The 24311-nt window shown below is 40.8% G+C and overlaps 1 protein-coding gene and 1 non-coding gene across 4 annotated transcripts in view; one reads left to right on the forward strand and one right to left on the reverse strand.

Annotated features, from left to right (window-relative positions):
* Positions 1–24311, forward strand: part of PTPRG (protein tyrosine phosphatase receptor type G) — a 798688-nt gene that overhangs the window by 375339 nt on the left and 399038 nt on the right. The window lies entirely within an intron of this gene.
* LOC129404559 (U6 spliceosomal RNA) lies at positions 7809–7912 on the reverse strand. The gene has a single exon (XR_008629953.1). It is a non-coding gene; the product is annotated as a U6 spliceosomal RNA (small nuclear RNA).

Raw genomic sequence — 24311 nt, forward strand, 5'->3', positions numbered from 1 at the left:
TGCAAAATAATGCCTTTCAAGCACGATAAGGACAAAATCAGCCTGGACTGTATTTCTGTGGCATCTTGGAAGGGTTCAGAAGCTCATAGAAGGCTTTGCTTGTTTTGTAAAACTAAGGCGCACTTCCAATTGTGTCATTTCTTTTAATTTTTTAAATTTTATTAAATCACCGTGAGATAGTTACAAGCTTTCATGTTTGGGTTACAATCTCACAATGATCAAACACACATCCCTCCACCAGTGCACATTCCCACCACCAGTATCCCAGGTATACCCCCCCTTTCCCACCCTCCCCCTGCCTCTAAGGCAGACAATATTATCCATACTCTCTCTCTACTTTTGGACATTATGTCTTGCAACACAGACACTGAGAGTTCATCTTGTTTGCTCCATTATCTACTTTCGGCATGCATCTCCCATCCCAACTGATTCCTCCAGCCATCATTTTCTTAGTGATCTCTTCTCTATTTCATCTGCCTTCTCCCCTCTGCTCGTGAAGAAGTCTTCCAGCTATGGGACAATCCCCCTGGCCCTTTCTAAGCTTCATAGATGAGGTTGTATTTTTCCTCTTGTAACATCTTTGGGAATTTAATGTTGAATAGAAACTGAACATAAAATTTCTCTGCAAAGATTTCAGCATTGGGAATTTCGATATTTTCTTCCTCTTCAAGTCTAATGGCCCAGCAGATTGGGGGTGGTGTGTGGGGTAATGGGAGAGACAGGTTTCCGGAAGTCATGTGTAACGTGGATGGTTCTTTGGTCTTCCATCGGTCTGGATCTGAGGGAGATTTCCCATAAAGCTGTGGGACAGATAAATGAGGCGGATGATGGATTCTGCGGAGTTCTGCTGTAAGGAATATGAGGCGAGGGGTTAAGTGACTAACTCACAGCACTTCATTTGTCAGTGGGAAGAGTAGTGAGATTTGTCGAGCTTCCTGATTGTCTATACACCCAGCTGCTATGTTGCTCTTTGAGGTTTGTTTTTTCAGTTGGCCCTGGAACATCCTTAAGAACTCTTCACAGTGGATAACTCATTGCCCCACAAGTAATTTCCCCCATTGAATAAGGTAGCAGCCCCCACCCTCATAAGGGCTACCAGGTACCCATGTCCAAATGTGTTTGTAACACAATCAAAAGGTTGCTCATATACCCGAAGTGAGTGTAAAATGAAAGACACCAAGTTATGTTCTCCAAATCAAATTTGATATTTCTCCCCATATCTACTTTTTCCAAACCCTTTCTGTTTGGGAAGATTAAATCATATGAATCATGGCAGTTGCCAGTACTGTGTGAAGAAGTGTTTTAATTGTTCACAAATAGAACTAATATCTCCTAGATACTTGATAGACCTTCTGAGCTTTCAAATTGCAAGTGCTTGGGCCAAACAGAGGCACTTGCCTTTCAGGTGGCCATCCCCTCCTTGGAGTCACAGTGCCCTGTATGGCCCCCGACACAAGAGTAGCCTATGTGCATTAATAAGTGTGGCCCACCGTTGTGCCCCTCCCCCACAATAAATATAATGTATTACTTGCATTTCCATAAAACCACACTTGCGATTTAGTTTCCTAATGTTAGTTTTCTGCTTTTCAAGTTTTAGATTGATTTTTTCTAGTTATGAAATTGACAGAGCTAAGGAGGTTGGAAATCTTTTTTTTTTCCTCCTTTTAAATTTCTCTGCTAAGCAAATGTGTCAGTTACCTGATAATCATTTCCAGATGTAATAATATACTTTCTTAGAACTGTGTTTGGGATGGTCCACACCTCAGGGTGAATTTTCTCCCACTTTCTCTCCCTGAAGATTGGCTGTGTCTCTCCAGATATGGTTGTAGTTGTTACATGTGTGGCTGTTATAGCACGCTGAGATGTAGCGGTGATGTCAGTAGGTCGAAGTCAGGGATGCTGCTGAACGTCCTCTATGCCAGAGCAGCACCCCCTCACTGATTGGATGACCCAGGTCAGCAGTGCTGTTTGTTGTAGACTTGATCTGTTCTGCCCTCAAGCTTTTTGTTATTTAACATGAATTTGGAACATTCGCCCAAACATTTTTAAAATGGTATTAACTGATTATCCGAGACAAAAGACATACATTTTTAGAATAACGAAACATGAGCTTTCTGACTGTACCTGCCACAGAGGCAGGGAGTGGGGTAGGGTGGGGGTGGCAGGTGGGACACTGGGAATAATGGTGGTGGAACATGTGCACTCTTGGAAGGATGGGTGCGTAAGCACTGTTTGAATGAAACACAATCATGCAAACTTGTAACTATCTCATAGTGATCCAATAAAACTTGTTTAATTTAAAAAAAAAAGATGAGCTTTCTAAGCCAAAATGTGTCCTAGAATTTGTTTTATTTCCGGAAATGAAGATTAAGTGGCTGCTTCACTGTAGCACTGTAGCACTGTCATCCCATTGTTCATCGATTTGCTTGAGCCGGCACCAGTAATGTCTCCATTGTGAGACTTGTTACTGTTTTTGGCATATCAAATATGCCATGGGTAGCTTGCCAAGCTCTGCTGTGGGGGTGGGATAGTCTCGGTAGCTTGCCAGGCTCTCCGAAAGGGATGGAGGAATCGAACCCAGGTCAGCCGCATGCAAGGCAAACGCCCTACCCACTGTGCTATTGCTCCAGTCCAAGTGTCTGCTTCACTTGAGAAAATTCCAGGAGAGATCACTCTAGGGCCTGAGCATACACAAAGCATGTGAGGCCCAGGTTCCGCTCCCAGAAGTGGTGGGAAGTGTCCCACTGAGGTGGAAACAGTCCCTGAGCACTAGTGAATATGCACCACATCCACCCCAGTCTAGTTTATTGAATAATTACATTGAGATTTTGAAAAACTTATGTAGTTTGTCAAGATTAAATATTTTTAATGGGTCTTCTATTTATTTATTTATTTATTTATTTATTTATTTATTTATTTATTTTGCTTTTTGAGTCACACTCAGCGATGCACAGGGGTTATTCCTGGCTCTGCACTCAGGAATTACTCCTGGTCTTGCTCAGGGGACCATATGGGATGCTGGGAATCGAACCCAGGTTGGCCGATTGCAAGGCAAACACCCTACCCGCTGTGCTATCACTCCAGCCCTGGTTTTTCTTTTTAATTCAGTGATTCCCTCACCCTCAGCCCATGTCATAAATTTAAGGGATTCTAATGTCTTTTTTCTAGAATATTTCTTTTCTCCTAGAATCCTTTGAATCTTAGGATTTAATAGTAAAATAGCTTGTCTGGTTCCACGTACTTTTCTTTGTGAGATCTTCTTGGGCATCATCACAAAAGGTTCAACTCCGTTTAGTTGTGACTGAAGGGTGTACAAAAATGCACTTGGAACAAAGGTTGCTTGACTTTCCCTGAGCATCAGAGTCAGGGGGAAAGCCACCCAGCTCATCCTTTAGCCAGCAGAGTAGAAAGAACTACCTGTGGCCTCTTTGCAACATGACTGATGGTCCCTCAACTTTGACCCACAGTGATGTTTTTATGTGAACCACTTCAGCTTCTTGGGGGCGGGGGAGATTTATCATCTGAATATGATTTCATGTTCTCCTGTTTCTGCTAAGTAAAAGTCTCTGGAGTGTCAGAAGTAAACTATCAGGTTTTAATAAAAGTTATGTCCTTTTTTTAGTCTTGGGCTTATTAATGTTAAAATATTACTAGGGGTATAATAGCAAAATGAGGGTTTTTTTTTTTACTTCCCAAATTGCTTTTAATTCTTGTATTTGACAATTGGCAGTATAAGTATTTATGGAGAAAGACGAAGATGGAGTTACTACCTACACTTTCTCTATAAATATAGTCATACATACCAAGTGTGATGGGGGCAGCCATCTTGGCAGAATGACATGTGTGTGAGTTTAAGGTTTGAATATAAAGAATTTGTACAGATTTTACATTTTGTGTGGCCTTTTTTCACGCCCCTTCTCCCAAGAGTGGCTGTGAAAGACATTTTAACCTAGGTCATCTAAGAATCAGCTTCATAATTTTATATCATAGAACGGGTGATTTTAGAAGATTCAGATTCAGATTTGACTTCTCTCCCCTCCCCTTTCTTCTTTCTCTTCCTCCCCACCGCCCTCCCTACAAGCCCCCATCACTCTCATGTCCCCCCACACCTAGCATATGATGGGGATCTCATGACCTATGAGCATTATCACACCACTTCATTGAGGGATATAAAACTAGATTCTGCACATACTTTTACCTTCACAATTAAAAATAAATTTTCTTATTAATAGGTTAGAGAAAAACAATAAGCGGGAAAGGAGAGAAAATTCTATAAGGTATTTTAAATGGAAGACCTTAGAACTGTTAGTGTACAGTACTCTTTCTTTCTTTCTTTCTTTCTTTCTTTCTTTCTTTCTTTCTTTCTTTCTTTCTTTCTTTCTTTCTTTCTTTCTTTCTTTCTTTCTTCAAGAACTAGGCATTGCCTCTATGTGTTTCAAAATTAAAGTAATAGGAGCAGGAGAGATGACAGAGGAAGTCAGACTCGCCTTACAGGTAACTGACCCTGCTTCCATCCCAGTACAGTAACTTATGGTTCGCTAAGCACCACCAGGGGTAAATCCTAAGCATGGATCCAGAAATTAACCCTAAGCACTGCTCAGGTGGGGCTCAGGGCTTCCCCCCACTCCCAAATTTAAGATAGATAGATAGATAGATAGATAGATAGATAGATAGATAGATAGATAGATAGATAGATAGATGGATAAATCGTTCTGGTCATGGTGCCTTTAACTGTTACAAAGGAGTGAGAAATATGGGGGCTTCTTTATCTCATTGCTTTAATAGGACCCAACGCTTTCCTCTGCCCTGTAATCCTGCTCCCTGGCACCTGTGGCCCCCAGAGGTAAGTCTTCCCTGTCTCTTCCTCTCCTGCTGCCTCTGCATTCCTGCAGCATCACCTGCCTTATTCTCATCTGGCATTTATTTTCCTGTTCTCTGTGTCTCCACAGCTCCTAGATCTTGTGATGTTAAGCTCATTCTTTTCATCAGTGTCTTTACCTCAGCATTGGTTCCTGCTGTAGCTTAGTGCAAATTACCTCAACTGTTAATGCCATTAGAAATATTTTTTATACTTCTTTTAGGATTATCTATCACAGGAGTCTTGGGGTGAGAACTTGTCCTGATTATTGCTTTGCCCAAATCCCCATGATTCACCACTGGCTAGGGTGAGGATTCTGCAAGCATCCGTGGAATGGATTAACAATATATCTTGCCCCTGAGATTCAGACTGTTGTAGAGTTGATGTTTTTTTTTAATAAAATGAACCTTTTTTTTCTGAATATTTTCTTAATGGCATTGGTAAGAGTATTTTTGACAGAAGAATGGCCTTTTCCACCCAACCTTTACAAACTTTGAACCTCTGCCCTCTGCAGCGTTCAGTGCTAAGCCAGTTGCATTCTGGGTCTTCTGCAAAGCCACTTGGCGCTGAGTCTCAACAATCTTTATTTCCCAAAGAACAAGACTTCCTTCCCCCTATTTACAACCACATTCTGGTCTTACCACATACTCATTTTCTTCAATCGAGGAAGGAAGGTATTTAATTTTATGACCCACTCTGGTTAAGATTTTTTTCCTAAGGAAATACACAGCATTGCAGTCAATGCGATTCACTTTGTAGTAGCACTATCTCCCCAGCCCCCTCTGGACCCATCCCCTCACAACCTCCTCCCCCCCCCCCACAAAAGAGACTAGAAGAGTTGAATGTTTAAAATGGGAGGGTTTTTTTTTTTAATTTTATTTATTTATTTATTTATTTTGCTTTTTGGGTTGCATCCGGCAGTGCTCAGGGGTTACTCTTGGCTCTGCACTCAGGAATTATTCTGGCTGTGCTCGGGGGACCATATGGGATGCTGGAAATCGAACCCGGGTCGGCCACGTGCAAGGCAAAAGCCCTACCTACTGTACTATCACTCCAGCCTCCTAATGGGAAGGTTTTTAAGTAGGTTAGGTGTATGCTTTACGTATGGGAAGGCTTGGGTTCTATCTCTGGCACCACAGGGTCTTCCAGTCATTGCCAGAACTGATCCCTGAGCACCGTCAGGTGTGGTTCAATAAAAACCATAAAAATATAGCTCAGCAGTGTAACACTGGTTGTGCTTGTTTGTAAACTCAATTTAGGTTTTGGAACCATTTTTTCTGTTGCTTAGTTTTAAAGATAATTCATTAACTCCTCTTCTTTTTTGTGTGTGTGTTTTGCTTGTTTGTTTGGGGGCCATACTTAAAAGTGCTCAGGGATCACTCTTAGTGGGCTTAGGGGCCCATTTTGGGCTCTGGGTATTGGACGTCCTTGGCAGCATGGAAGATACTACCCACTGTAGTATCTCTCTGGCGCTTTGTTAATTGTCTCACTTCCTTTCAGGCTACATTCTGTAGTGCTTAGGGAAACATGTGACTCTGGGTACAGGAATCGAATGCTGGCTTCCCACATGTAAAACATGTTTACTCCATAGAGCTTATTTCTTCAGCCCTATTAATATTTTCAAGTGTTTAGTGTTTGTCCACTTGACCAGTTGACTGGCTAAGTAAAATAGCTGATTTTTTTCAAAAAACATTAAAAGTATTCTTTATTCTTAGCTCCAGGATTGGAGTTGCACTTACAGCTCTTAAAGATTACCCTTGAAAGAGTGCGATTCTGTTATCTCCTTATTAACCAACAATATTTATTTTAATCTAAGTAGGGTGATTATTTTTTATCTTTTTATTCTTCACAATTTTATTGTTTTTCTTCTATTTGAAAAAATGCTATTTGAAACATTAAAACACACACACACACACACACACACACACGTTTTCCTCACCCAAATTTGTTTACTTATTTCAAATGAATAAGAACAGATATACTCTGTAAGTTGGTTAAATTACTATGCTAAATAGAGTACACATGGGATGAGATTTACAGACATGGGATCAGCCTGATCCTTTTTTAAGCTGATATCCAGGTAAAGCTTTGCTGGCCTGAGAGCTGCATCTTTTGACTGGATAGTGCATCAGTTCTTGTTACCCAGCACTGCATGGAATTAACACAGTGTGGGCAACAGAGATGAACACAGCAGACCATAAAATTCCATTTTATTTCTGTTGCATAAACATAGGATCACAAATAGTGTGATTATTTCTAGCAGCCTCGGGCATGTTACCTAGGAGGAAGATGTAGAAAAATACAAAATCTTCAATGTATTATGAGCTCCCCAGCATGAGCTGACCAAGTGTCCTTGGCATTAGCCTTTAAAAGGGTCAAATAAGAAAATGTCTTGTACTGTCATTTGTGAAGTTCTTACTGTGTGCAAGGTACTATTTTTATGGGTTCATTTGCCTCATCACAGCTGGTCTTCAAACCAACATTATATTTTGTTATTCACTTTTCAAAACAGTGGACCAGAAGCCCGTCGAGCTCGCAAGACACGGCGAGTTTGCCTGGTGAAAAAAGAAAGACGTGGGTTTCGCTTTGTTTCCTTTGAGCTCAGTATCTCTAACTACCAGCACCATGGGAAGCTTACCCAGTGCAACACCAGTTGACTAGTCTCCCTGTTTCTTTGATCCTCATTAGCAGTCCTTGTAGATTTTTAAAGTCCCAGCATGCTTGTGTTCTCTCTTTCTTGTTGCAGTATCTCTTGAGTTACCGGCAGTTCCTCAGATCTGTGAGGAGACTAGATGTAGATCCAGATTAAGACTGGAAGAGACCCATGAACCCCTTCCTCTCCCACCCAAGCCCCTTCTTACTCTCGGATTTTCATGTAGCCAGGGGACAGGAGCAGAGCTGAAAGGACTAGAGTGCATGTTGTACATCAGGAGGCCCAATTTTATTTTTATGTACTTATTTATTTATTACTTTTATTTGCATCACCCTTGCACAGGGGCCATGCTAATCTTCTCTGTATTGTTACAAGTTTAGTATATGTGCTGCCGAAGCTACCTGTGGCGTATTCGATATGCCAAAAACAGTAACAGCAATTCTCACTATGGAGATATTACTGGTGCCCGCTCGAGCAAATCAGTGAAAAATGGGACAATGGTGCTACAGTGCTACTTTTATTTGGGTCACACCTGGCAATGCCCAGGGGTTACCCCTGGCAGTGCATTCAGGAATTATTCCTGGTGGTGCTGGATGCACCATATGGGATGCAAGGGACCAAACCCAGGTCAGCCACATGCAAGGCAAATGCCCTACCAAATCTGCTATAATTCTTGCCCCAGGAATCCCAATTTTAATTTCTAGACTGTGTGAACCCCTGAGCATTAACATGAGTGGTCCTCCAGCTCCCCTGAGTGGTCCTCCTGGAGCGGCCCCTGAAAACCACTTGACAGGGACCCCAAAACATAAACAACGGGGTGAATCCAAATTCCTAAACGGTTTTGCTGGATGTCTTAGAGCAGGGACTGCCAATTAGGAAATCCATATGGTTAAGAATTTATAGTAATACACACAAAACTATAAGAGCAGAGTCATTGCCTCAGCTCTATGATTGGGATCCTCTAATCAAATAGGAGCCATATTACATATTAGAAGTATGGCAAATAGGTGATACATAAAACGATAAGAAATTATGGGTTTTGAATCTACTTGGTCCCCATCAGCAATAAACTTTGAGTACTACTGGGTTTTTCCTCCAAACAAACCAAACCAGAACAAAGCAAAAAGAAGACAAGTGTATATAGAGGGTCTCAATCTCGCGCTCTCACTTTGGCTCTTAATCATCATTGTATCTGGCACTCTCTAGGCAGTCACAAAATAATTTGTGAAAAAAACTGTCAATTTCACTTTCCTGTCTTCCAATTCCCCATCCTAACAGTTCAGGCTTTAGGTTTTTGTGTGAACAAAGTGAGGTTCTGTACCAGGTGAGTCTACATGATAACTGAAGTGTTGCTTGGTAGTGGTTCCCATGAACTGTCTGAGTCCTACTGTGTCTTTCCTGTGGAAAGTCTGATTTTATGCTATAGGGTATGATTCACAGTACAGTGTCATCTGCCGAAGATCTTTTGCTGCTCTTTGTATCCCATTGTTTTTCTACTTTTTCTGGAGTGGCTGTTCCAGAGGCAGTAGGAAAGAGATGAGATGATCTAATAGATATCCCCCATCCTGTCTCCTCAGAGATGCCACTCTTTTTTTTTCCTTTGGCATTTATATCAAACATGTAATCAGTAGATCAGCTAGTTTGAAAATAATCTCCACTGTAGAAATTCACCCCATTAGATATCTATGCCATCAAGCCCAGAATAAGCAAATTTCCTCTCTGTGAGTGAGCCACATGTGAATCGGTCTAGGACCTGTCTTTCATTCCTGCACCTGTGTTTTCATGCCTGAATATTTCATGGACTCAAAGATGCAGTTATAATTACCTCGCTTGTGAGAACATTTAGCTTGTTCCACTGGGTGTTTTGATTCTCAATGGTGAGAGAAATGTACCCAAATTATATACCCTACTTGGAGTAAAAAGAAAGGTGTCAGTCTTAAACACAGCTGTCATCACATTAAAGTTCTGTATATGAATGAAAGTATGGTGATGGAAAGAAAGATGTGTATACAGAGAGACATTGTGTGTGAGAATTAGAGTTACTGGAATTGCATATTATAATGACTATTGGAATGTTCCCTGGCGTTGGATGCCCAAGTATTCCACAAAGAGGTTTATGTTCTTGCATTTGTTCTAAAACTTGGATTTTCTAATATTGGACTGCCATTAGCAACATGAAGATACCTTTGTTAGTCATGAATATTTGAAATCTTGTTCATCTGTTATGATAATAAGCCAAGTAACAAACTTTTAAAATGGAAGGAGTTTTGTTCTCATAATAGTCTGCATTCGTACAATTTTGTGCTTTGTGGTGAACTGTCAGAAATCTAGACTCCTACAATCTTTTTCTCTGCCATGCACATTAGCACTGTAGCACTGTCGTCCCATTGTTCATTGATTTGCTCGAGTGGGCACCAGTAATGTCTCCATTGTGAGACTTGTTGTTACTGTTTTTGGCATATCGAATATGCCACAGGTAGCTTGCCAGGCTCTGCCTTGTGGGCAGGATACTTTCGGTAGCTTGCAGGGCTGTCTGAGAGGGACAGAGAAATCGAACCCAGGTCGGCCACATGAAAGGCAAATTCCCTACCTGCTGTGCTATTGCTCCAGTCCTGACATGCACATTATGTCATGATTTCTGGTGGTGCCCAACCTCTTGCTATCTAACTTTTTTCTGGAGAGCTAAAAAGTATGAAGAGGAATTTGAAAGTACATTCCATTACATTTAAGAGTAAGCCCTTGGAGAAGCCAAAGCACTAGTACAGCAGGTAGGATGCTTACCTTGCTTGCCTTGCATGCAACTGACCCTAGTTAGATCATAACATGTTTCCACAAACCTACCAAGATTGATCCCTGAGTGCAGAGCCAGGAGTAAATCCTGAGCACCACCAGGTATGACCCCAAAACAAACAAACAAATAATTATGTTCTTGGAGTTGCATACAGCACATACTACTTTTACTCTTGCACTGTTGAGTAGAATTCACTGATGTATCCGTATCTCTGTGCAAAGGAAAACCCACTTTTCTTGGTTTGAAGATAGCTGGCGGATTCACTGTCCCTCAACCATACTCCTCAGGCTCTTGCAATCACCTTTTCTTTTCACGATTGCATGTTCCCACTAGCTGTATGGTCCTTCTCTCCTCAGCCCAGCACTTGTCTCTCACCTCCAAGCACATTCCAGTTTTGCTCATTTCTCATTTAAATGTGTGATCTGCAGAAGAGAGCACAGTTTCTCAGTTTTGCAAGTAACAGATGGACAGAAAGCCGCCTGCTCCATGTGCTTTTGATGGACACCGTCTCCCAGTTCCACTACGGCTGCTTTCTGGGTGACACTGAGTGGTAAAGATATGCAGGTGCATGCATCCCCACCCACACTCAATGGCCCCAACTAAAAATAAGCATTCAGTACAATGTGGAGCCACCAGAAGGAGTGGCCTTTCCTGGTCCTTCTGCAGAAACTGGAGAAAGCGTCCCTTCATCAGTGGTGTATTTATATTTCTTTCAACCTGGAAAAGCGTGTAGGTTTTCCTTAAGTCACTGGCATTGCAACTGATTTCATCTTGCTTTCTACTCTCATTCTCAAATCTCTGCATTTAAAGTGTTTTCAAAGATGTATTTTCTGCCTATCAGCAAAGGTGTCTTAAATTCAAGGGAACCACAAAATGATGTATATGTTCGCACTGTTGTCCCGTCCATTTGTCGTCCCGTTGTTCATTGGTTTGCTCGAGCGGGCACCAGTAACGTCTCCAGTGTGAGACTTGTTGTTACTGTTTCTGGCATATCTAATATGCCATGGGTAGCTTGCCAGGCTCTGCCGTGCGGGCGGGAAACTCTCCATAGCTTGCCGGGCACTCCAAGAGGGATGGAGAAATCGAAACCAGGTCGGCCATGTGCAAGACAAACAACCCACCCGCTGTGCTATTGCTCCAGTCCATGTATATCTTAAAGTTATTAATAATTGCCACCCTCAGGCCAGAGTGATATTACTGCAGGTAAGGCACTTGCTTTGCACATTGCTGACCCAGATTCACTCAATGCCTGTCATCTCATATGGTCCCCCAAACCTGGGTATGGCCCGCTGTAAAAAGTATAAAGGCATGTGCGAGAGCAGGGGGTGATGTGATGTGTGTTGTGTTGTTCACAGGCTTTTGGGGCCGCTCTCTCTCTCTCTCTCTCTCTCTCTCTTCCTCTCTCCCTCTCTCTCCCTCTCTCTCTCTCTCTCTCTCTCTCTCCTCTCTCTCTCTCTCTCTCTCTCTCTGCTCGCATTCTGTGCTCTCAAACCACTGTGTATGGACTAGATCGGGATGGCTTCTTCTTGTGCTCTGCTTCTGTGTGTGCTGCTATGCTCTCTTCTGTCTCTCTGTCTCTCTCTGTCTCTGTAGTCTCTCCTCTGATCTCTCTTGACCTCTCTCTGTCTCTACTTCTGTGTCTTCTCTCTTGCTTCTGTGTCTTCTCACTCCGCTCTGTGTCTTCTACTGTGTCTTCTTTATTGCTTCTGTGTCTTCTCTCTGTGTCTTCTTTCTTGCCTCTGTGTCTTCTCCCCTCTTCTGTCTCTTCTCCCCCTACTTCTGTCTTATCTCTGCCTCTGTGTCTTCTCCTGCTTCTGTGTCTCCTCTCTCCTCCACTTCTGTGTCTTCTCTCTTCTGTGTCTTCTCTGCTGTTTCTGTCTTGCCTCTGCCCCTTCTCCCCTTAAAGTCTTAGTTTATATAGCAATCACATAGGGTGGTGACACAAAGGTGGGTTGAACATTAACAAATGAACAAGGAGGGGTAAGACCATTTCTCCAGGAGATTGACAAAATCTAAGAAGAATACTCCAGATTTCTAGGAGATCAGCTCAAGGGTGGGATCCAAACAAGGGTGTGTCACTTTCTTCCTTCCTCAGCTAGTAATCCACTTAGTTATAGTAAATTTACTTCTAATATTTCTAGCAATGTCATTCTGTATGAGCACAGTAAGAGAGTTTGGTTCTTCCTGAGGATATTCACTATATATTCCAGACTACAGTTCTTAGGTCAGGTTAGTCTTCCTAACCCCAGCAGGGTCCTATTCTCGTTATTACTTTTGGATCATGACAGCATTTGTCTATGACCATGCTCTCAACTTATAGTTGAGTATTTGTGGCACTTTGACTTGGCCCATTTCGATGCCAGAGTAGCTCACAGTTTGCCCTAGTTCCATTCCGTCCCTCATTGGGACCCTGCTTTTGGGGTGCTAGGAACTAAGGGCAACTAAGTCGAGAAAGCTGATGCCCAGGAGTAAATATTGGAGTCAGTCAGCTCCCAAGTTACAAAGCATACTATTAACTGTCTTCCTGTGTCCATACAGAAAGGACATTGCTTTAAGGTAAACTAAGTTCCCTGCAGCAAGGCTAAAAGGATAAACCCCATGTTATCCTACAGCCCCTGAACAAACAAACAAGAAAACAAAAAAATTGAAACCCTTACCAAATTCTTAGTCTGACTAGGATATGTTCTAAGCACTTCATTTAGAAAACTTATAAGCTTTTGTTATAGACACGATTTTCACCCTCTTTCAGAAACTTGAGGCTAAGTGAGGCATGCGATCTCCCAATTTTCTTTTCAGCAATGAGGTTCAGATGTGGGCTGATTCCAGCCCTCTGGCTCTTAAGCAGTCATTTAGCTCTGCTCAGTGACCCTGCTTGGCCTTTAACAGGACTCCCTCCCGTTGGCTGTCATTATGTCATTATCCTTTGGTGAGCTTTAAGGAAATGATAAATGAGGGGCCCTAGAGGTAGCTCAATGGGCTTTACATGTGGGAGTGGGGACCTCTGTTCCCATCATGACATGATGTCCCCAGCACAGTGTCACACGTAGCTCCCAGCACCGCCTGGAGTGTCCCCCACCAAGGAAAGGAAATGAGAAATGAAATCCAGAGTTAATCACAGGAACATGTCTCCTCCTCATGTGCACCTTGTTCACAGACACACACAAAAACAAGCCAGAGTGAAGACTCTGGTGCCCATCACTACAGCTGTTTTTCTTTTCCTTGATAAATCTGCATCAAAACGGAACCAGTCACATTGAAATTCTTCAGATATATTGGGGACTCTGGATTATGACTTAAAGACATATTCCAATTCTAGAGAAGGATATTATTCATTGTTTAGGTTGCTATTTATTATTAAGGTTATATATTGCTGATACGTAAAAAATTACTAGTGGCAGCTAGAAAGAAATACCTCTTATGTTTTTACTATATATGCGTACATATATACACTGCAAAAACATCACTTTTAAAAGAGCCATTTGAAGTAATAGGATGTTGGGCTTAGAAGCAGTTTGATCCTTGAAGTTCTAAAAAAGTGAGGCACACCTAAAGAATTCTTGCTTTTAAGCCTCCGGTGTCTTCTGAACCAAGTGACCACGCAGACCTAGGCTTTCATTTTTGATATCCCTTAGGAGATGGGAAAGTCAAATAGAAGCCTCTGAAGAGAGCACACTTGCTCCCTGTCACTTAGATGTGCTAGAAAATCAAAAGGAAGCTCTCTGGATACTTTCCGTTGCAAATGTGCTTCCTTCAAAGAAACCAGCCTTGGAGAAGTCCTAATCTTAGAGATTGGCAGCATTTTTCAGAGTAGGAGAATTTATTGTGTTCCCTTCCAATCTTTCCTTCCTCCCTCCCTCTCTTTTTTCTCACTTTCTCTTTTTCTTTTCCTTATTTTTTGGGGGTCACTCCTAGTAGTGCTTGGGGGTCTCTGGTGGTACTAGGGACCCTGCCTCCCACATGCAAAGTGTGTGTTTGTGTGTGTGTGTGTGTGTGTGTGTCTGTCTGTCTGTGTGTGTGTGTATGCTTCAACACTTTGAGCCATGTCTCTGGACCCCTGCCAGTATTTTCAATAAAAAATTAGTAACTATTTCTTTTTTAACCCATTGTTGCAAACTGCCCTTGGGAATCAGAAGGGACTCTGTACAAAACTCCTTCTGGTCCCTCTTGAACACCAGGAACTTCTATCCTTATAAACTTACCCCAGATTCAGTGCCAGAGCAATCTCCTACATTGACTATTAGATCTGGATTCTTGAAGTCATCTGAAAGGCTCTTGCCCTCACTGAGGGGTAAAGTTGAACCCCTATCCTTGATTCAAAGTAACCCATAACAACGTAAAACAAACCTGCCTTGATGAAGGCAGATGAAGAAATTTCCCACTGAGTGCTCTGTTGTCTTCTTTAAGATCCGGTAATATTACTCAGTTGCTTAATTATTTTAGAGGCAAGAACATGCAGTCAGAATGATCCAATTTTTAGATGTATAGTAGGTGACGAGCAAAGGGAGAACATTGTGCCCATCGAGCTGTTGCTGCCACTTCAGGCTCCCAGCTCCAATATATTTATTAACATCTTCTGAGTATAGCCTTAAAATTATCTATTAAGCACAATTTTTCACCCTTTCTGACAGATTACTGGTGCTGCCAAGAAGCTTTTAAGCTGTTAATGAAAAGGAAAACAATCCTGCATTTGATTTTGGAGTTGATTTTTTAAATATTTTTTATCCCCTTCTGTGAATTATCTTAGAATAGAATGTTGCCTTGAGTGCTTTTATTGGAATTTGAAACTATAATTCCACCTTTCCTTCTCTCTGGACTCAAGATTTTTCACTGTTCTAAAGTTGGATATGAAATTCTTTCTCTTAGTAAAGATTTTAAGAATAGTGTTCCCTTTAATTTAAATTTCTTTCCTCTGTAGTTAGCCTGAATGGCTCCTTCTAATAAAGCATCAATATATGTGTGTGTTTTTTCTTTTACTGAGCACCTTTTTCCCTCTGCTTTCTTTTATTTTTTTACTTGAAAAAATTTTTTTCTAATTTGTGTGTATAACCATATGGTATGGTTATATAAACTTTTGTGTTTGTGGTTTGTTGAAATTTAGATTTTAAAGGATGCTTATATGTACCATCTTATTTTACAAACTCGAGATTTTCTGAGCTGAAAAAGGACTTTTGGTAACTCTCCAATGCATCCCTGGAGTTTTTTGTAAGTTGATATTTATTAGGAATCAAACTCTATTTTAGGTGTTCTTGAGATATCTGTAAATGTCAGTGGAAAAGGAAAATTGATTTAGCATTTGTCACTCTGAAAAAATCATTGTGTTTGAAATGTGTAAGTGCTTCTTAATATTTGTTTTATTTTCTTGGTAACCTTTCAGAAGAGCCAATTAATGAATGCTGTATTAGTTTTTCAGTTTGGGTGTGATGAGTTGAAATAGTAGGGAAGTAAGTGAGTGCCACTGTGTGTGTGTTAATGCATGTATCTATATGTGATGGTGCTTGTTGGATTGAAGCCAGGTCAGTTATTCCAGAATAATTAACATATTCTGGAATGAGGAAAGATACTAGCATTAATTAACATTTTGTTCGATATCTAGGTGTTACTGGTGTTCAAATGTTTGCTTTGAGTATAAAAATTTTTGCAAATAACATTTAAGTCTAATCCCCTGATTATTAAAACTGCCTTTCCTATGATCTGCTTTTGTTTTGTTGTGGTGTTGGAACCAAGCAGCCCTTCAGACATGCCTGCTCTGCTGAACCACTTTGTCAGTGCCAAGCCCACCTTTCCTACGAATAGGTGGCAACTACCATCATCGGCATATTTACTTGAAGTGACTGCTAAAGTTCAGTGTCAATGTGTTCTTTCTGTTATTGCATGTAGACAAGACTGAAACTTTCTGGAAAAACCAGAAATCAGTACAGTGCATTCACCATTTTAGTTCACCCAGCTTTTTGTGTTGAGCAAAAGGAAATGACAGAGATGTTGCAAACATAACATCTCTGTCTGTCTGTTTGGTTCCCTCCCTACCCCCACTCCCCTGTTTCTTTCTTCCTTTTGGCACAAATTAAGAAAAAAAATTTTAAAAAATACAGCATGGTTTTCTGATGCAATACCACGCTATATTTACTTCTCCTAGGGTTACCAAGCTCCACAGAATAGCTTGACACCATATGCCTCTAAACAGATATGAAACACGCGCCTTCCAATAAGTTTTAAAAAGAGGATGCTTGCTTAGCAAAATGGAATAAATACATGCAGAGCTCATAAAAAGTCATAAGACACTGAATCTAAGGAGAGCCAGTGCTTAATGAAATTGCAGTGTGAAGGTGTATGGCTAAATCCATCATCATAGAAAAGGTCTAGGCAAATACAGAGAAACTGCCAATAATTTTACAAGGTTTTTTTTTTTTTGGAGGTGAAATAATAAACGATCTTGAGCTGGAGAGAAGAGTGCAAGATTAAAGCAATTGTTTTGCATGCAGCCAATCCTGATTTGATTCCTGGCACTGTGTATGGTCTCCAAGCACTGCCAAAAGAGAGCCATGGTAACAGAATTAGAATAGGCACTGCCAGGTAAGGATCCTTGTCTGCCCCTCACTCCCACTTCCACACAACCTCTAAGAAAACATTGGGACCAGAGAGATAGTACAGTGTTTAAGTGTATTGCCTTACATGTGACTTTCCTGAGTTCGATCCATGGCACCAGCGTGTTATATAACCCCCATATATCACCAGGCGCGATCCCTGAGTCCAGAGGCAGGAATCTGGAGACCAGAATATGAGGAATTTAAGTGTCTCTCAATTGAAAGAACTGTCTGATTTTATGATCGACTGAAGCTTTCTAACAGACAATTTCATGGCTCTCAATAATCAAACTGTCTCTGATTTTAAGTCCTTTGTATTTATCAAGGGGGTGATTGGAATAGTTATCATGCGCTGCCTTCCAAAATATAATCTTGTAAAGGTCTTTTTAGAATTAGTCTGTATTCTTTCTCTTGGGAATATTCTATCACCTGTGATAAGCTGACTCTATTTTAAAACAAACAAACAAGCCAAAACCTCTCACAGTTTTGTAGCTAGTGAATTCCAGAAGTGTTCATTTAGAGTCCAAACAAAATGGTGTCATTGGCCAGCTGTATTTTCCCCATCCCTTACTGAAATTGCCTGTGGCATGTAGCTGTTTTTTAAATTTGCTTTGAGATCTATGGCATATCATGCACTCCTGTCATTTTTGTGTTATTTCTTTGTAATCTTGATGAGGAAAAAAAATATCCAGCCAGCATTGAAGGAATGATGTTATTATTGAAAGACCTGCTTTGTCCCACCAGTTCACTTAAATCTGTAGTTTCTACGAATCTCTAGAGGATATTGGAGGAGGGTTTACTGGATATTTAAGCTACAGTGTCAATCATAAAAACCTCTATACAATGGGTAGGGTTTTATTCCCCCCCCCAACTTGGCTAAATATATTTCTGTGTAAAGCAAGGGAACAAGCTGAGTTTATGAATATTATGAATATCATTTCACTTGCAATACCTGCTTAACAGTATATAACCCCATATTTCAAGTAGGGTATCAAAACTTAGTGGCCTGTTAGGAAATTGTGTATAGTTTTGTCAAACATCTGATGAATATCTGCTCCAGATGACATGTTAAACCCCTTTTAAGGAAAACTTAGATCAAAGCACATCTGTAAGATTGCATGAACCCACCTGAACCAGGTAATAAGGCTCAGCTATAAATTTCTTTTGAGCCCTGTGACTATATACATACACTGCACACTTCCCTTTGCATTCTCAATGCAAATGCTCTTATTAAATTAATAAAGCTAATAAATTCTCAAACACTTACTGTATGTCCAAGTACTATCCAAAGGACTCTGAATATGGAATTTAAGCTAACAGTGACCATAGTCAATTTTCTCTCGGCCCAGAAGTAAACGGAATCTGTTCTGTTCTCATCTCAGAGACATGAAGTGAGTTGCTCAAGCTCTGTTGTTACTGAACATCACTGCTGAAATAAGCTTTCCTCAGTCTGTTTCTTGTTTGGTGGAATCATCCCTTCAATATGTTTTCAGTATTGTCTTTCCCCTTGTCTCTGGCTATAAGTTTTTGTATATAGTACTGCCATTGATTCCGTTTTTAAGTATCGGGACAATCCAGTTCTAAAATCTCATTTATTTTTCTGGAAGGTTATTATGGCACAGCTGGGGACTACTATTTTGTGTTTTTTCTCAGACAGTCCCAAATTCAGCTCCACCCTCTCTAGCACTAAGTGAAATCACACTGGATAAGTTTCCAATTTTCAGTCAGATGTGTGATCAAGGCTGTACTCTGAGAATAACTTCACAATAGGCAAAAGCTAAGGAATAAAATACATTTTTATGTGATAAATAAAAATGTTAATTCTTACTATGCCTGAGAGATTTGGAATAGGGAATAGAGACAGATTTCATTTAGAACCAGATTTAATCTAGAAATGGGATTCTTTTTTTTGGGGGGGAGCAGGTTTTTGGTGGCACCGGGGATTGAACCCAGAGTCTGCAAAGCCAGTGCCCTTCTGCTAAGCTGCATTCCTCTTGCATATTGAACTGATTGCATCAAGATTTTGGAAATCATTATGAAATAAGAAACAATAACTTTTTATCACTATAAGTAAATTGTTTCTCTAAAACATAAAATGGAATAAAGAGAGCAAGGAGTTCCAAATTATATGGAAATGTTTTTGAACATTCTGAGACACTCCTTGCACCCACCACCCCTCTCCCCCTGGCAGAATAACCTACCAAAATATCTCAGGTAAAACTGAAAGTAACAGAGTGAAAGCAGAAATGATGTCATTCATAGATGCACGGCCTGTGTAAGATCATTCATTTACTGATCTTGCTCTTAACTGAATCACAATGACTGTAGTCTGAACATATCCAGCGGCCCTCTAATTTTGCTTGGTGCATTTATTTGTGATAGCAGTGATACAGAAGAGAGTCCTGGCTGGGGTAGAAGGAAAAAGCGTTATTTGAGCAGCTGCTTTCTTTGCTAAACTATCGACCACATTAAGCGAGGACTTTCAGTACTAATGAACTTATATCTTTAAGTGTGAAAGTGAATTAACTTTACTATAACTGCTGAATGGTGAGCTATTTAATAGTGAGTTTGCTTCTACCTTTGGAAGGGGTCTCTCTATCCCATGGATTGCAAATGTGCATATTTTAATTCAGATAGAATGCCTGTCCACAAGTAAGCCTAGTTCGGTTAGACTTTGTTTACGGTGGATAAACTGTCTGGAGTTCATAAATAAGAGGCCTTAGATATCTGCATTCAGTGATTAGTCCCCCTGCCTGCATCAATGTGCTATTTTGGCACTGTTCTCTTATGTTGCAGAAATTTCAAGACATCTGTTTACTTTCAACTCTGAAAGACCTTTTCAAGCACACTAATTTTGTAGGACATGAGCTTGTTCTTACATTAAGAGTTCCTTTTGGTATCTTACCTCTTCTAGAACATTTTTACCAAGTTATTGAAAATTAGTGAAAACATTTGAACAAATTTAGACATGGTATGATGAGAAATGACAGCTCCTAATAAAGGAAAGTGTTCTGCTAAAATCCCTTCTTGGTGGGGGATGTGTGCTCTGGTTAAATCAGGAAGAGTTTTCACAGGTTTTTAGCTGAGATTTATTTTTTAAAAGAAAAAAGTCACATTTCTACTTAAAATCTCCAAAGTGAACTGACTAGGACGACAGTGCTTTTATTAGCAGTGATAATTAGTCCAGCTTAATCATGTCGGCATTGGGGTATTTGATCCCTTGCTAATTTGTGGGCCTGCAGAAAAGAGATAAACCTGTGTGGACTTCAGGTCAGGTTTGTGGTTCGCCTGTGTAATGAGCATGTCTTAAAGTACAGAAAATGGCTGTTTTAAAAGCAGAGCAGGGCTGGAGCAACAGCACAGTGGGTAGGGCGTTTGCCTTGCACTCTACCAACCTGGGTTCGATTTCCAGCATCCCAGATGGTCCCTTGAGCACTGCCAGGGGTAGTTTCTGAGTGCAGAGCCAGGAGTAATCCTCGTGCATTGCCAGATGTGACCCCAAAAGCAAAACAAAGTAAAATAAAATTATAAAAATAAATAAATGAAAAGCAGAGCAATTTTCTCCACTCCCATAATACCTCACACCCTTCCTTTCTCCTCTGGGCCCTGTAGATCGTTCTAACTAAGAAGGGTGCTGAAATAAAAGAGCTGTTCTGACTGCAGTGAAGTAGTGACCAGAGAACACACTGTGGGCATTCATAGACACATCTGTGGGGTGGGTTTCACGAACATGATCCTTGGCAGTCAGAAAGATCCAGACGTGAGTCTCGAAGGAGATGGACACACTAGTTGTGCACATTGGTTCCAAGCTCCAAAAGCCGTGTTGGCCAGAAGAATAGGGAACATCCCATATCATTTTCCATGACCATCTGTCTGGAAAACACAATGAGGATGAAGATTCACCACAGAAGCGTTATAGACTGGTTATAGCAGTCACCATGGATAAGAAGCACATCACATGGTTTAGATACAAAATCACATAGTTTAGATACAAAATCTTTTTTAAATGACCACAAGCAATTTATGAAACTATCATGTGATAGAATTGACAGTATTTCATTCCTGTGCTAGGAGGCAGGTATACAGTGTGAATGCTATGGGGGTGGAATGATTCAAGCAATTGTGGTTCTGACTGGTTATGGGAATGATAAGTTGCAACCAAGTGCAAGAGGTTGGTACATCGTGAAAGAATGGCTTAATATTTCTGAAACTTTCTGATCAGATGTGGCCCAGATAAAAGTGAGGAGGTAAACTTTTAGGACTTGTTTGGAAATACAAGAGAAATTTCAGGTTAAACTGGATTGAAGTAAAAAATAGGAATTTTTAGATTAAAGGAACTGAAAAGTCTGGGGTGGGATCTTTCTTGCACGATTGGGACTTATTCCTGTCTGGTTTTCTTTCTATCTGAATCCTATTCTTGTGGTTGTCTCTGGCATCATTCAGCTTAACTCATCCTTACAGTTTGAAGTGCTGCTGGAACAAGAGATATTTTTTCCTCTAACCTTTCCTGCAAAAGCTTATCTTGGGACAAGCATTCTTTGCAACCAAGATGATAAGTGTGCCTAATGCTAAATATGGATTTCCTCTTGTTTCCTTTCAGAGGGAGGGGAGAGGTTTCTGGTACCTTGCTTAGATTTTTCAGAAAGACTGAGCAAGGCTTGCTTTCCAAGCCCATGCTCTCTCTTGAATATTTTTTCAATTGAGTCAACATGAGATACACAGTTAGAAAGCTGTTCATGATCAAGTTTCAGTTATACAATGTTCCAACAACCATCCTTCTACCAATATACATTTCCCACCACCAATGACCCCAGTTTCCCTCCCATCACTTCTTGCCCCCAGCCTGCCTCTATGGTGGCAGGAATTTTTCCTTTTTCCCTTTCCCTCGCCCTCTCTCTTCTCTCTTTCTTTCTTTCTCTTTTTCCCTCCCTTCTTCCCTTCCTCCTCCCTCACTCTCTCTCTCTCTCTCTCTTTGCTTTTGGGCATTATGGCTTGCAAATGCATATACTGAGAGGTTATCATATTTGTTTCTTTATCTACTTTCAGCACACAGTTTTTATCCAGAGTGACCATTATGGCATCTGCCATTGCCATAATTGTTCCTTCTCTATCCAAACTGCCTTCTCCTCCATCACATGCGGCAGGCTTCCAACCATGGACCAGTCCTCCTGGCCTGTATTTCTACTGTCCTGGGGCATTAGTCTCATACTTTTTTTTTTTTATGTCCCACAAATGAATGCATTTTACATCTGTCCTTCTCCTTCTGACTTGTTTCAGTCAGCATGATACTCTCATGTCCATCCATTTATAAGTGAAATTCGTGGCTTTATTTTTCCCCAACAGCTGTATAGTATCCCATCGTGTAGATGGACCATAGTTTCTTTATCTGGTCGTCTGCTTTTGAGCACTCGGGTTGTTTCCAGATTCCGGCTCTTATAAATAGTGCTGCAAGGAACATAGAAGTATCTTACTTGCTTCTCTCTGTGTTTCTTTGTTTATTTAGTTCCACTCTGGAAAAGCCTGTGTTCTCTGTTGAACACATTTTCTCTCTTTTATTCTTTTCACATTTTCCTACGCAAATTTCATTCCATAAAAACTGAGTTTTCATTTAAAAAACAGAAAAGACTTGTATATGGGACTGGAGAGAGAAAAGACTTGATTATTGGACTGGGGAAGTTCCTGAAAGGATTAAGTAGATGCTTTGCATGTTTGATCCCCTGCACTGCATAGTACTTCAGATGCCCCCAACAATTGATACACACACACACACACAAGCAAAAATAATACAAATCAAGAGGAAATCTGAATGCCCTCTCAGGAAGACAGGATTCTGTGTAAGCTGGAGAAGAACATGTGTAGGGCCACAGTGATTGCTTAAGAAGCTTAAGTTATGAGTTCCATCTTCAGTATAGAAAAAAAAACAGAAAAATTGCTTATATGGAATTAAAAAGGACACTGTGTTATGGAACCAGAACGATTGTATAGCAGGTGGGGTGCTTGCCTTGCCAGTGGCCACCCCAGGTTCAATTTCAGTCATCTCATATGGTCCCCTGAGCTTGCTAGGAGCAATTCCTGAGTGCAGAGTCAGGAGTAACCCCTGAGCATTGCTGGGTGTGGCCCCAAACTAAAAGGAAATGGCTTGTTGCCTGTCCCATTGTTCCTCTCCCCATCCATACCTGTAATCCAGTCTTTTAAAAAGGATTACTGCACATCTAGGACAGCTCAGGTACCCCAGGTAATTAGAATTCAACAATTCACAAATAACCCCTGAATCTCTTTTTTACCCCACCTTTTGGGGGCATTTTCATGCTTTTTAATTGAAATGTATGTTCTCTGAATATGGAGTTATTGTTCTTTAAAAAGGGCAGAGGATGGCAGAGGCACTGACTGGTCTAGAGTGGCAAAAATAATCAAGGGAACAAGAGATTGTGTGTGTTAGAGAAAGAAAGTAAGGATGGAAAGAAAATTGAATACTTCCACAGTGGAGGCTTACAGGATACCTAGACTATTTATAAAGCACAGGGATTTAGTCTATGTGTGTAAAGAGCTTTTTGTTAATTGGGAGTGAGGGTTAATGTATTTACCTTTGGAAATGCAGTCATGATACTGTGTTATTTTAGATGCTTTGCCTGCCCTGGAAGAAGCACCAAGTTGATGATCTAATAGCTTGTTACCACCGTTAATGTCTATGATTATCTTTGTCACAGTGGGAATATAGCTGTCAGGGAAAGAGAAAGGCATTTCTTCTTCACTTTCACTAACAGAGCTCAACTTGCTAACACTCCAATGAAGAGGCAGAGGCACTTAGTGAAAATATATAAGCAAAATTGGGAGCATTGCCTATTTTGGTATTTAATAGCAATACCAGAATGGTCTTTTGGCAATGCTGTGAGCCCTGCTTCCTTGCCATCCACAAAGGTCTTGGTTATTTAGCATATAACCTTTTGACTTTATTTATTTAATTTTTGTGTGTGTGAAATTCAGAAAAGACTTCAACGAAAGGAAATGGAAGATGGGAAAGTTCTGAGATTATGGAAAGGATGACCCAATGACTTTAAAACACAGAGATTTAAAAAATATGTGTCATGGGACTCTTTGCAAATGAGAGAAAGATTGGGTGTTAGTAACAGATGAACGGTACGTTCAGTCTTTGTTGTTGATAGTAACTCAGTGAGGATTTCATAGCTGTTAACTTGGAGATGGGAAGCAGAGATGAAAGAAAGACTGCTGGAGCTGTTTGATGGAGGAAGGTAGCAGCTTCAGTAAGAAGTTTGGAGGGGCTCTCCCATATTCCTGGCAGAGAAACCATAATTTAGGTGAGACTCTGTGCAGTATTTGCCAGGTGTCACCTATCTCACGAGGCCCCTGGCTCTCTGACTCTTTTGGTCCCGCTCACTTGGAAGCAGCGTCGCCTTCATCTCCAGTGAG

The sequence above is a fragment of the Sorex araneus genome, chromosome 4 (genome assembly GCF_027595985.1).
Source record: "Sorex araneus isolate mSorAra2 chromosome 4, mSorAra2.pri, whole genome shotgun sequence".
In the NCBI taxonomy this organism is placed as follows: domain Eukaryota; kingdom Metazoa; phylum Chordata; class Mammalia; order Eulipotyphla; family Soricidae; genus Sorex; species Sorex araneus.